The sequence below is a fragment of the Notamacropus eugenii genome, chromosome 4 (assembly GCF_028372415.1).
Source record: "Notamacropus eugenii isolate mMacEug1 chromosome 4, mMacEug1.pri_v2, whole genome shotgun sequence".
In the NCBI taxonomy this organism is placed as follows: Eukaryota; Metazoa; Chordata; class Mammalia; order Diprotodontia; family Macropodidae; genus Notamacropus; species Notamacropus eugenii.
The window spans coordinates 456,110,048-456,124,398 of record NC_092875.1 but is presented as its reverse complement, the minus strand read 5'-3'; the positions used below and the strand labels follow the sequence as shown (position 1 = coordinate 456,124,398).

The 14,351-nt window shown below is 36.2% G+C and overlaps 1 pseudogene; it reads left to right on the top strand.

The window, feature by feature from the left end:
• The first annotated feature begins 9,663 nt into the window (after nt 1-9,663).
• LOC140498657 (large ribosomal subunit protein uL3 pseudogene) lies at nt 9,664-10,842 on the top strand (annotated as a pseudogene).
• The last annotated feature ends 3,509 nt before the right edge of the window (nt 10,843-14,351 follow it).

Sequence of the window (14,351 nt, the reverse complement as noted above, 5' to 3'; positions counted from 1 at the left end):
GATGCTGATATCATTCAGCTGAGGGATGGAAAAAGTTTCATGCAGGATGAGACTTGAATTGGACTACGTTGAAGAAGAAAATTTTCAATGAGCAGAGAGGTAGAGAGGATTTTATTCCAGGCAGGAAAGTACGTAAGTCTGTTCATAATTACCAAGTAGGAGGTATCAGCAGAACTGGGTGGTTTGGCAGGAACATAGAGTGATGGAGGGAAGGAATGTGAAATGAGTTTGGAAAATTAAGAGAGTGATTCTGCATTCAGTGCCAAGCTAAAAGAATTTATATTTTGTTCTGGAAACCATGAAAAAAGGCTTACAGTCTTTGAAAAAGGGAAGTACTACTCGGCAAACTAGGAAGATTTTTGTTTCTTTTAAAATTTGTTCTTACCATTATGAACTTAACAAACACCAAAATAAACTGAATGTTTTCAAAATAGAAATATATTTTGTTTGCACAGTGATTCAAGGTTTGTAGAATGCTCAACAGATCTCATCTGATCATCACACTAGCTGGTACTATTATCTCCATTAGTACCTGAGCCAGGATTGAAATCCATGACTGTCTGACTCTAAGTACACCACATACATTATGTCACCTAACTGTACTACATACAAAAAAGAATAGGAAAACATTGGAAATTAAAGGAGTGTGTATCATCTACAACTTAGTCCTCTTTTTAAGCACATAAATCCAAAATGTGACTTTCTAAGCTGTTCTGTTTGTATATGTTTCTCTCGGTTGAGATACATTATTTTGATACATAATTAAGAATGGATTCCAAAGAGAGAAGAAACTGGTTAGGAAGCTACTAAAAGGCCAGAGATAATCAGGAATTTAAGCTGAATGGTCATAATATCAGCGGAAATGGAGAGATAAAAACAAGAGTTGTTGTAGAAATAGCATTGACTGTCCTTAGCAACAGAAGGTTTAGTGTGACGAACATAGAGCTGTCAAAGATGGTCCTATGCATTAACATCTAAATGGATTGCAATCTGTTTGTAGGAATTAGTAGGAATTGAAAAAAATTTTTTTGGGGAAGGAGGTTGGGCAATGTTTAATCTGAAGGACTGTAGGAACATTCAAAGAGATGTAGGACAAGTAGCTGGAACTGGAGGAATGGTGCTTAACAGTGAAATAATAGCTGAATATATAGATTTAAGAATAGTTTGAGTGAAGGTGATAACTAAACTCATGTGACTGGATGAGACTATCAGGGAAGAGTGCAGAAGAGAATATAAAAGGACTAAATACAGTTTTGAAGATCAACCACATTTAGAGCAGAGGTAGAGGAACATGAGTGGCCAAGGAACTCACAAAGAAGCAATTCAACTTGTAGAGGGAAAACAGGAGTGATCACTCATGTTTTCTGAAGGCATGAATTTACATATTTTGTATAATCACAAATACAATATTAACATGGTACCTCTTTTGAAATCTTAACCAATTTTTGAAAAGTATAGACATAATGCAGAGAAGTCATATTAAAATTTACAAGTATAACCTGAAACCCCAAACCAAAGTATTAATTTACATGAATTAGGTTCAATATTGGAGGCTTAACTCTAATAAATCCTTTTATGTATAATTTGCTCCCCAGGTTTGCCTCTGAGAACATCAGAATTTAGTTCATTTTGGGGGTCTTAGGAAAAGGCCTCAGTCTGATGCAAGCACTAAGGTTGACAAGGGATAAAATACAGGACTGGCTTTATTTCACCAAGTTACCAAAAAAAGAGAAAGTTTTCACTGAAGTCCACATGTGGTTACAACAACCTTCTCCCTAACCCTCCTTCTTCAATTCCCCAAGGACTTACATTTTTATTCAGATTTGTAGTATAGTTGTTAGATCTACCCGCAAGGAAGAAGCATTCCATGTTAGAGAATTAATCAGTTAAGCAATCTTGTGAACTTCACTTTCCAACAATCTTTATAATCTCTCAGATTTAAGATATTACCCTGGATTTTTACTACTAGTTCCCACTCCTGCCTCCATACCCCACTCTCTTATGGTTGCTAGAGAATAAACTCCCTTTCTCTGACTTGCACAGACTACATAACTCACTGTGTCAAGGAAGGTAAAGTACCGGTTTGTTTTTCAACATGATAGTTCTGTTGCCTTTTTCTTCTCAGCTAAACCTGTTTTATTTGGGGATACTTCTCTTGGGATCAGGGTTTCTTCTTTGCCACTGGAATTCTACTAATACTTTCAGTTTCTGAAGCTTATGGATATTCTATTAATGTCTCCATCTGCTTCTATCTCTTGGCCCATAATATTCCTTCATTGAAATGGTTCCATAGAGGAGACATACATAGCTGTTCAGTCTTTCTCTCTGTACAACCAGCCTCCAGAATTTTGTTTTCCAATTTTCTAGACCTCTTGGCCTAGGCTAACAGCTTACAGATTGGCCTTGAATGAATTAATCAACAACCAAATCAAGAAAATTAATTTTATTAAGATCCTTGACCGTGTGAAGAAAATTTTTCAGCTTGTTTGGTAATGGTAATATAAAGTATTCACAGGTCAATGAAAGCTTTATACGTCCTTTGTTTTTTAATAGTGGTACCTTCTATTTATTACAGTTATGTACAATCATATCTTATATTCTGGAATCTATCCATGATCACACAAAGAAATGTGGCTTTTTTTGTGAGGACAGACTCAGATGTTTCAGGAATCGCTGGGCTGGAGGCTGGTGGGGAGAAGGGATCTTGCGTCACTATCAGACCAGTCAAGAACATGATGCGGTCAAAGGAGCCATCAAAAACCCTGAGTCATTTCATTTCTCTAGGACAGCAGGGGAGTGGTTGAGGGAGCGGTGGAGCAGGCTAGCTCAGCTTGGGAAGGCCCTCCACACTCAGCAAGGCCTGACCCAGTTCTCACTAGGTGACAGTCACACAGCCACAAGCCCTGGGGCTCTGCTGACCATTCTGACTCCCTAATCATCATCCAACCAAGAAAGGGGGAGATAGAGTTGCCCACTTTAGAGAGACGGATCAGGCAGCCGGGTTTTTGCTACACAAAACAGTCGTGAGGACATAGGTGGGCCTGGACTGGGAGGTGATGAGGAGTGATGGAGAATGTCCTTTCTCACCTGAGGAGTTAGGGGTCAGGTAATTAAGCTACCTGTTGTCATGGCCTGTATTAAAGGCAAGAGGCCCCCATGGGAAAGAGAACCGGCAGAGGACAGTGGATAACTCCAAAGCCTTTCAGCCTAACACCTGTGCCAAGCAGATCTCAAAGGCTAAACTGGTTTTTGGGTAATAATAATAAGATTTGGGTAATAATATTTGTGTGGTAAAATAAGGGAAAGAAATGTGACTAGATAGAAGAGCTCAGAAAAGCCAACAGGACTCAAGAAGATGTGTGGAGGCCCCTAGGATGGACTCAGGAAAAAGAAGTAGCTCTGTCATTAGGGCTATGCTCAGCTTACTCTTGGAAAGCTCCAATGGAAGGGTGAGAGGATAGCCATGCTTACTGCCCACAGTACATTGAGCACATTTGTATGAACTGATGCAGAGTAAAATGAAGAGAACTGGGACAGTGGCATCAACACTGCAAAGATAAAGAATTTTGAAAAATTTAAGACATCTGATAATACAATAACCAAGAATTATTCCAGAGTTCTTTTGATGAAATATGCTGCTCAACTCCTAAGGTGATATAAGGTGATGGATTCAGAATAAAGACTGAGGCATCTATCTTTTAGACTTGCCCGAAGTGGGTATTTACTTTGTGATATACGTGTGTGTGTGTGTTTTGTAAGGTTTCATTTTCCTTCTTTTTCAACGGTGATTAAAGTAAAATTGAGAAAGTGCATATTTTCATTAATTGAAAAAATTTTTTAGAGTACTTGACACCACACAAAACAGGAAATTATAGGGCTATAAAACTGGATTTAAGAAGGACCTAGGTTGAAGTTTCAATTCAATCTTATATGATCTTGCCAGGTAATGTATCCTTTCAGATCATGTTTCTTTTGTCATAGATGAGATGAGGGCCTTGAAATGGATGATCTGTAAGGTTCCTTCCAATTCTTAATCTTGAAAAATTACTTATAATAGTCTTTTAAACACAGGTTCAAAGGTATTCTTGGTTAAACACTCTGTTGAGGACATGAATGAAAGCAGTGAACAAGTTCAGAGGCATTTAGTCTCAATGTAAAGAAATATACTAATTATAATTATAGCTGTTTTAAAATGAAATGTTCTGCTTCAGAGTTGGTGGGAACACTCTCCACAGTGGTCTTCCAAAAAAGGTTTGATAACCACTCTTCAAGGAGGTTTCAGAGGGAAGCTATGTTCAAGTGATAATTAGTGTGGGTGTCCACTGAGGTCTGTTCCAATTTTGAGAATCTTTTATTTTGAACACCCTGCCTATTTTAAATAAGAATGACGCCTCTTATAACTGTCAGCAAAGTGAAAGATAACATTTGTTCTTGCTTTAGATTCCAGGCTTAGAAAAGCAGTTAAAATATAAATAGTGATGTCTATAAATACAAAGTGGTATTTTCTCTCTCTGTGTCTCTGTGTCTCTGTCTCTGTCTCTGTCTCTGTCTCTCTCTCTCTCTGTCTCTGTCTCTGTCTCTCTCTCTCTCTCTCTCTCTCTCTCTCTCTCTCTCTCTCTCTCTCTCTCTCTCTCTCTCTCTCATAAACACCCGAGATATTTCTATTCTGAAACCTCTATCTGAAAATTGTCTAATTTCCCAAAATTTATGAAGTCTAAGAGAAGGAAGAAAAATTTTGTAATAGAAAGTTGGAATAGGAAAATATTTCCCAACAACCTACTGTATTGTTTTCCCATATAGCTCTGACTGCAGGGCAGGGGTAATTTTTCAGAAATTCCAGTCTGAATTGGAAAATTTTGTTCTTTGCCCTTCATTTTCCAATGTCCTCCTGATAGGGTTGAAGCCTTCTTCTTAAGTTTTCACCTAATTCAACCTGGAGCCAAGAGTGCAAAGTGCATATTTTATGCCTTTAAAATTTTAATTGTAGAGCAATGTCGGTGAAAGGTTATTATCTTCAGAGGACTGACTTTGTAATTATTTGGTATTCAAGACAAGACTTTTGGTTAATGACAAGAGATGGAGCTTTTTAAACTTTTCATTTTACAAATGCTGATGATATTGAGAGCCTACTTTAATACTCTTTCTAAACAGGCTTACATAGTGATAACTTATGTAGACACTAAGAAACTAAATAGTAATGCTTTAAGTAATGTCTTTGGTAGATGGGCAAACTACAGGAATAAGAGAATTTGGTTGTGGAACTTTCTGGCTGCACAAAATGAATGTCACTATTTAAGGAGCAAGACAGATCTGAGAGGATCATATTAGCTGTTTGGTTAGGAATTTTGTGTATTTATTAATGATCAGATAGAGTACCCAGAAGTCCAGAAGGGATATCTATTACACAACACATATGTTCACACACACACCTATATACATAAACTTGCATACACATATGTATACTTACATGCATGTCTGCTTTATTAAGGAAAGTAAAATGCAGCGTCTGGATATAACTACTTACATAAAATGAAACAATATTAGCAGAATAAGAAGTTAATTCCATTTTAGCTCAAAGTAATAAAAAAATGAAAGGAAGAAGGAAAGAAAAAAGAGAGAAAGGGAAAGAGGGAGGGAGAACAGATAGAAGGACGGGAGATAAGGAAAGAAATAAGGAAATAAGGAGGGATGGAAGTAAAAGAAGGGAAGAAAAGAAGAAGGAAGGAAGGAAAGCAGCAAAGAAGGAAAGAAAAAATCATAGGGCATATCATTTCAATATGTCAAAGCTTGCTTATTTAGTCTGTATGCTTATTTTTCCAGTTAGTCTAAATTTGTTAAATCATAATTAGCTGCTGAAGCTGAAAAAAATAACTTAGAGATCAATTATGTGGTGATGGGTTTCTTTGAACTTCATTAGGCTGCGTATTGGAAAACATAAATGTATTGCATTTTCAGGCCCATATTCAAAACATTTTTTTCTTGTTAGGACAGATATATGTTTTTGACAAGCCTATGAAGGCTTGTGCTTCATTAACTTTTTCTTAAATGTCATGAGTTAGAAAGCATCAACACAGATCTTTAGTGAAGGATATATAATATATACCGCTTTTTAAAAATTAAAATATATGTTGTAAATATTATTTTATATTTTCCAATCAAATGTAAAGGCAATTTCTAGCATTCATTTTTTTAAAAATTGAGTTCCATATTTTCTCTATCCTCTCTCTCTCAAATGGTAAGCAATTTGATATAGGCTACATATGTGCAATAAGATATATACTATTAAAAAAATAATATTGTTTTCTGGGTTTTGGGCTACCTCCATTCCCATGCCTCTAGATAGCTCTCTATTTCCAAACAATCTGTATGACATTTACAGGAATCTTGAACAAAAATCAGTTTACAATGTGTTAAAATACATTTTGGAGTTAATAATCCAGAAAAATATCCATTTATTCTACTAAAGAACTCCTGCATTCCTGCCTTGACAACTGTCCTTCAAGATTGTAAGATTGTTGTTTTTTGATCAATATTTTAATCCTTGATTGAAAAAAAGGGACTTTCTTAAGTGGGTCATATCTAATCACTTCAGGGAGTGAGGAAGTTCATAATTATTAGTAGACAACAGATAGTTTTTGTTCAGGGTTGCTTTCCACCCTTATTACATTTTTCTAAGAAAAACTTCACCTATCCCTGTTTTTTCCTTGACCGTCTCTATGCTTTCAAACAGGGAAATTCTGAAAAAGGATTTAAGACCAGAGAAATATTTGTTTCTTCATATTTGTAGAGAAACTGAAAAAAAAACAGTTGGTTTTAGTTTGCCTCCACAGTATGTATAAAACAACCATATATTATCATCACCAGTTTACTACTGGAGACCTTGAACTGAGTGTCTTATAGGCATCTCTAATTCAGAATGTCCCAAACATTTTCCCTAATACCCCCACCCCAGCCCTCTCTTCTTCCCAACTTCCCGAACATTTTTCCAGTTATCCAGTCTTGCAAACTCAGTGTTCCTCTTGACTCTTCATTTACTACTCATATTCAATTTGTAGTTATCTTGTAATTTTTACTTTCAGACTATTTCTTGTATATATGTCCATTTCTGTCTTCTCATAAAGACAACACCCTGGTGAAGAGTTTTATCATCTCCTCTGCAGACTACTGGAGTTGTCTTCTGCTTGGTCTCCCTACCTAGAGCCTCTCCATCTAATTATTCCTCCACTCAACTGAGAAAGTGAATGGCAGAATGAAGCAGAAAATTACCTAACTCTCTCAAATTTCTTTAAAAACAATTTAAAATAATGCCTGAAAATGAACTTTAAAGTGGCAGAAACAATTAAAACTTGATCTAAAACAATTGTCTGTACAGCCTAAGGCTATTTGGGAGGACCTTAGGAAAGACCTGACTTCCCAGGGTGCTGGTCATACCTGGTTGGAAAGCAGATATCTCTTGGCAAATACTTCTGAATCAACAGGCAATGTCCCTGGGAGAAACTGTAAAGACCACAGTCTCAGCTTCAGGAACTTTTACACCAACCTGGTGGTTGATTGGGAGAAGAATGCAGGGACCCAAGTACATTGAGTCCATGCTGGTTCAGTTGCAAAGGTGTGGGAGCGCTGCTGTCTATAGTAACTTGTAGGAGTCCTTGGTTTACAGTTCCAGGGCAGGTGGGTGATCTAAAGCTTGCAGTAGCCAGAGTAATGGCAGAAAGAAACAGTATTTGTGGTGACAACATTGATGGGGACCTAGTTAAGGCTTAGGAGTGGAGAGGAGTACCTGAGGTCAGACCCCTAGATAGAAATTAAAAAAAAAACAAAACAAAACAATAGCACAAAAACCTTGAAGCCTAAGACTGGAACTAGACTCTATCGTAAAGTTAATAGCCAAGAAATACACCACAATACTCCCCCACCCCAAAAAAAAACTTAAACCAAGAAAAACTGAATAAGCAAGAGAAAGAAACCAATCATTGATAGTTGCTATAGTAATAGTTAAGATCAGAGTTCAAACTCAGAAGAAGAGAATGAAACCAAAAGAGCTACTACTAAAGTTTCAAAGAAAAATAGAAAATGTTCAAAAGTACAAAGAGAGTTCTTGGAAGACCTGAGAGGACTTTAAAAATCAAATAAGAAAGGTTGAGGAAAAATTAGGAAAAATATGAGTAATGCAAGAAAATCAAGAAAATTATGAAAAGAAAGTGAACCAATTGGAAAGAAGAGATTCAAAAAAAACTTATGAAAAAAATGTCTCTTTTAAAATTAAAATTGAGCAAGGGGAAGCTAATTACTTCATAAGACACCAATAAACAATAAAACAAAATGAAAAGAATTTTTAAAGAGAAGAGAAAGTGAAATATCTATTTGTAAAATCAACTGAGCTGGAATCTGTTTTAGATTGAAGTGCCAATATATGAGAATTTTTACACTACTTGAAAGTTAAGATCAAAAAAAGAGTCTATACACTGTACTTCAAGAAAGTATTAAGGAAAATTGCCCTGAAATTTTAGAACTAGTGGGTAAAATAGAAATTGAAAAAAAAAATCCTTCAATTACCACTTGAAAGAGATTCCCAAGGGAAATTCATAACAACATTACAACTAAGTTTTGAAGCTTTGAAGTCAAGAAGAAAATACTACAAGGAACTGGAAAGAAACAACTTAAATGTTGTGGAGCTATAGTCAAGATAACCATATATTTAACAGCTTCTACATTAAAAGTTGGAAGGTCATAGAATATGATCTTCTGCAGAGCAAAGAAGCTGGGTTTGCAACCAAGAATAAATTACTGAGGAAAGCTGAGTATAGTCCTATAAGAGGGGAAAGAGATATTTAATGAATTAAAGGCCTTTCAAGTACTGTTAAGAAAAAGACCAGAACTGAAAATTTGACCTACAAGAATCAGGAGATATATAAGAAGGTTAACATGAAAAAACTCTTATAAGGGATTTATAATGTCAACCTATTTATTTCTTATATGGGAAAACATTAATCTGTAGCTATTAAAATAATTTTATTACTCACATAATTTGAAAGAACATGCATAGATAGAAGATTTGGGGTCGTGATGAGTATGATGGGATAATCTTAAAAATAAAGTTTGTTAAGGAGCAGTAAATGTAGCAATTATGTAATATAAATGAGGCTTGAATGGAAGAACTGTTACAGTGGAGGGAAAGAAGAGGTGGAGTGTTAATGGTGATAAAATCATATTCTCATCAGAACTGCATTAAAGAGGGAATAGCACACATATCAGGAAGGGTATAAAATTCTTTGTAACTTAAAGAGAAATAGGAAAGAAAGGGGATAAGATAAGGAGGTACTTTTAGAAATGTGGATAGATTAAGGAAGGCAAGAGAAGAGGATAAGAGAGGGATTCTTATAAGGGGTAGAGATTAGAGAGGAAGTGGTCAGAAGTAAATTAGGCCTCTGAGGAGAGATAAGGTAAGAAGAGGGAGAGAAAGATAAACAGTAAGGAAAAATATGATGGAGGGAAATACATAAGTACCAATTATAACTTCGAATGTTAATGGGATGAATTCACCCACAAAATGGAAATGGATAATCAGAATTGGAAAATATGTTGTTTACAAGACATATATTTAAAAATGAGAGATATCTTCCAACTCACCTTGGTGGCAGTTGCAGGTGCATCAGCAGCAGCATGTCCCACAGGAAGTTGTCCATTCTCAGGCATGGGTCTCTGGATTTTCTAACTGGAAAGAGAAGAAACAGGCAATGGGAAAGGTTGAAGAACTTTCCCAAAGATGAGCCTACCAAGCCCATCCTCCTGACAGACTTTCTGGGATATAAGGCAGGCATAACCCACATGAAAGGTGAATGGGTCTGGCTCCAAGGTCAGCAAGAAGGAAGAGGTTGAGGGAGACACCTCATATGGTCATTGTAGGCTTTGTGGGCTATGTGCAAGCCCCATGAGGCCTTGAACTTCATAACCATCTTTGCTGAGTACATCAGTGATGAGTGCAAGAAGTGATTCTATAAGAACTAGAAAAGGTGCAAGAAGAAGGTCTTCACCAAGGACTGCAAGAAATGACAGGATGATGACAGCAAAAAGCAGCTGGAGAAAGACTGCAACAGCATGAAGAAGTACTGTCAGGTGATCTGCATCATTGCCCACACCCAGATGTATCTGCTTCCTCTGAGGCAGAAGGAGTCTCACCTGATGGAGATCCAGGAGAATGGTAGCAGCATAGCTGAGGAATTGGACTTGGTCAATGAAAAGCTGGAGCCACAGGTGCCCATGTCTATCTTGTTTGGACAACATGAGATTATTGATGTCATTGGACCAACAGCAAGGGTTACAAAGGTGTCACCGACAGCTAGCACATAAAGAAACTGCCCCCCAAAACCTCAGGTCTGTGTAAAGTGGTGTGTATTGGAGCTTGACATCCTGCCAATGTAGCCTGCTCTGTGGCTGAAACTGGTCAGAAAGGCTACCACCATCACACTGAGATAAATTAAAAGATCTACAAGATTGTCCAGGGCAACCAGATCAAGGATGGCAAGTTGATAAAAAAGAATGTCCTCCAATTAAGATCTGTCCAACAAGAGCATCAACCCACCTGGAGGCTTGATCCACTATGGTGAAGTGACTAATGACTTTATCATACTGAAAGGCCATGTTGTTGGGACCAAGAAGCATGTCCCCACCCTGCAAAAGTCTCTACTGGTACAGATCAAATGTTGTGCTTTAGAGAACACTGACCTGAAGTTTATTGACATCACTTCCAAATTTGACCATTATCCATTCCAGACTATGGAGGAGAAGAAAGCTTTTGGGGGACCACTCAAAAGAGACCATGTCATGAAAGAAACTGCCTAATATTTAGAAACTAGTTTGGAGCTAATATATTCTTAGTAAATTTTTCAAAGCTGAAAAAAAAATGAGAGATACTCCTTAGTTCACAAATAGTCAAAGTATACAAACAGCCAGTTTTCAGATGAAGAAATTAAGGTTAACTAGAGTCTTATAGGAATGCACTAACTACTATTGATTAGAAAAATTAAATTAAATTAAATTAAAACAACTCCCTTTCCATCTCTTCACCAAAGGGTGCTCTGCCTAAATGAAGGTACATTTGTTGGCTGAAAGCTACCTCATTAACTTGGAGTTTACTTGCTAGATTTCTTTATAGAAGACCATTTTTAAACTGAATTCACTCTTGAGCTTGTAAGTTAGACAACAATAGGTCCTTGCCCTTCTAGCACAGAGTGAATGTGAATAGTAAATGGCAACAGTTTCTCTTTTGACCAGCAACCCTAAGGTTCTTACCCTCCCAGTTTGATTTTTTTTTTAATTAAAGGGGCCATCCCTCACTTCTTAAAGAGACCTATTCACTGACTGTGTGTTATCTCACTCAAAGTGAGAACCTAAAAAATCTTTAGCTTAAAAGGGCCAGTGCCTTCCATTCCATCCTGAATCATCTCCAGTTATCTTGATAAATATCTGGTCACTGGATTCAGATGGCTCAGGAGGAGAAAGTGATGCTGGTGACCTGCACAGCCCTCCCTCACTCATATCAAAGTCAACTGCAAGTCAGGTCATCATTCCCTTATGTCATGGTCCTCTTCAAGAACAAAAAACATGCACAACACACAATTTTCTATCTATTTAAATATCAAATGTAGACCTTCTCTAATTGGGCATGGGGAGAAAGAGAGACAATCTGGAACTTAAAATGTAACAAAAAATTACATTGAAGAAAAGAAAGCCAATAATAGTTCTGACCATGTCACTCCATCCTACTCCAACACAATAATTTCATGTGACTCAATTACCTCCAATTTCAAAGAAAACCCTCTGACTTTTGGAGCCATTTCTATCCTGTCCCATTCATTCTTTTCAAATTCATACTTTATTCTTTTCCAATTACTCTACTCTCCAGTGACATTGGCCTAATTGTTATTCTTCATACAACACAGTTCATTTCCTCTCTGCGTACCTTTTCATGAGCTGTCTCCCATTCTTGAAATACTTCTTTTCCCCACATCTACCTCTTGACTTCTCTGGCTTTCTTAAAGATTCAATTCCACTCTCACCATCCTCAGGAGACCTTTCCTACTCATCCCTTTCCTCAATGCCTTCCCTCTAAAGCTACTTTCCATTTAATGTGTCTATATACACATGCAGACATATCTGTATTTACAAGCATATACAGGTATACATGTATATTATCCATATATAAAAACAAGTTAGACAGATAGATATATTTACTCTGTTTCAGGCCACTCTCATCCCATGCCTTCAGATATCTTTTTACTCCAAGACAATTTGCTGTGACATTTGCAAGAATCTTGAACAAAGATAAGGTTATGTTATATGTTACATGTTAAAATATACTCTTGGGTTAATAGTCTAGAACAATAGCCATTTAATCTACCAAAGCCCTATTGGATTGTTACTTTGACAAGTCTCAGTCAAGGGTTTCAAGATTTCCTCCCCATACCGCTTCATCCCAGGATATTCTCCATACAACTGTCAAGCACTTTAGATGAACTCATTTATGACTAATGGTAGTAGCTAACATGTATACCTATATGTGTACATATCCATGTGTGTGCGTACTCACCCCACATTGCATTTTATCTACCTCATTAGAATATGTTCATTGACCATGTTTTTGTTTTCTTTTGTATCCCTAGCATTGAACATCACATCTGCCATGTAGTAAATACTTAGTAAATGTTTGTGTTACACAGCATCTTTGAGAGAATACCAGTATTGAAAATGTGCTTTAGAGTCAGGGACATCAGGACCATCCAAATTCCCTAAATTTATTCATACTAATCTTCTATCACTCACCTGTAGCCAAGGTTGTTTTCTATCTTTAGTGTCAGTCTAAGGTTTGATGGACTGCCCATGTGATTGTCCTACTATACACAATGCATCTTTTTCATGCATCTTTTTTTTCAACCAGGGGAATAAGTTTACCCATTCAAGTATGAATATTTATAGATTTCACAGAAACAAATTTAGTGTTTCAAAGCTTTATGCTTTCAGAGGATGGTATCATCTGTAAATAGTATTAAAAAATATTCCCATCAACAAAGACCCTTTTTGAGTCACTCAAAACAGGATGTTATCAAACATATTAGATGAATTTATGTCTGCATAATGATATTAGGTAACATTTTTAATAGCACTTTACAGTTTATAAATTATTTTACATATGCAGTTTTTTGATCCCCATTTAATCTATGAGGTAGGTAATATAACTATCATCATGCTTATTTATTTATTTATTATAGTGGAGACACTAAGGCTAAGGGACTTGACAGTTCCTCACTTCCCCCAACATAGTTATTTCCAAATTTGGAGTCTACAGGATTTAATTGCTTAAGAATAGGTGATATATTCTAAAATTTCTAATTTATTGGATTAACCTAACACACACATTTCTATTGCTCTACGTTCTTTGTAAACTTAAAATGTTATTTGTGGCTTCTCAAATTCAGTAATTGTGACTGTTTAGGAAACTATTTAAAAAATGCATGTTTTATGTTTATCAATTAGCAGTACATTCAGTATTATATAAGCACAATATTATAGTAGTTCATTCTGTAAATAACAGAACAGAATCTTCTGTGTATAGAGATTAGATGGATAGACTTCAGCTATGTTGTTTTATTTCTCTTTCTTCAATGTCTGTTATTTTCACTTTTCTTCCTCATGATGGTCCAAGTTCCCACTATGAATTCCTATTTTTTATTAGCCTAGGAATAATTATACCCCTCCTCAAATATCCCTTGTTATTTCCTCCAGTAATGGACATGACAGTTGTCTATTGTTGAGTTTTTGAAAGATTTTACTCTCATGATAAGGTAAAGGTCAAAAATACTGCTAATTTTAATAAGATTCTTTTCCATAGTGCACGTCATGATCATAAAATACTTTTGTTTTATGAAGTGTGAAGAATGACTGAGGGCAAAAATGGTACCTGCCCTGAAAAAAGTACCATTTATTACTTAGTAAAGTACACTTAATAAGGTGCCAACATTATATTATGAGGCATCAACTTTGATTAATTTCTACTAATTCAAGTTTTATAGACAATATAACAGAGTCATGTCCTACGCAATAAAGCAGAAATTTTCAAAATTGACCAGCTTAGTGTCCATAGTCACCTTAGAGCAGCCAGGGGAAAATTTAGCCTGAATTATTTTATATAAAATATATATTTGTAAGGAAAAAAAGATGCTCTTATGTTTGTAAAACTTGAAATTACATCTAATGCACAAGATGAGTTGTCTCCTCATACTGCAGTGGTAACTAGTCATATTTAAAGCCTTGTCTTCAACCTGCACAGTGGACTAGATCACCTGGATATATGA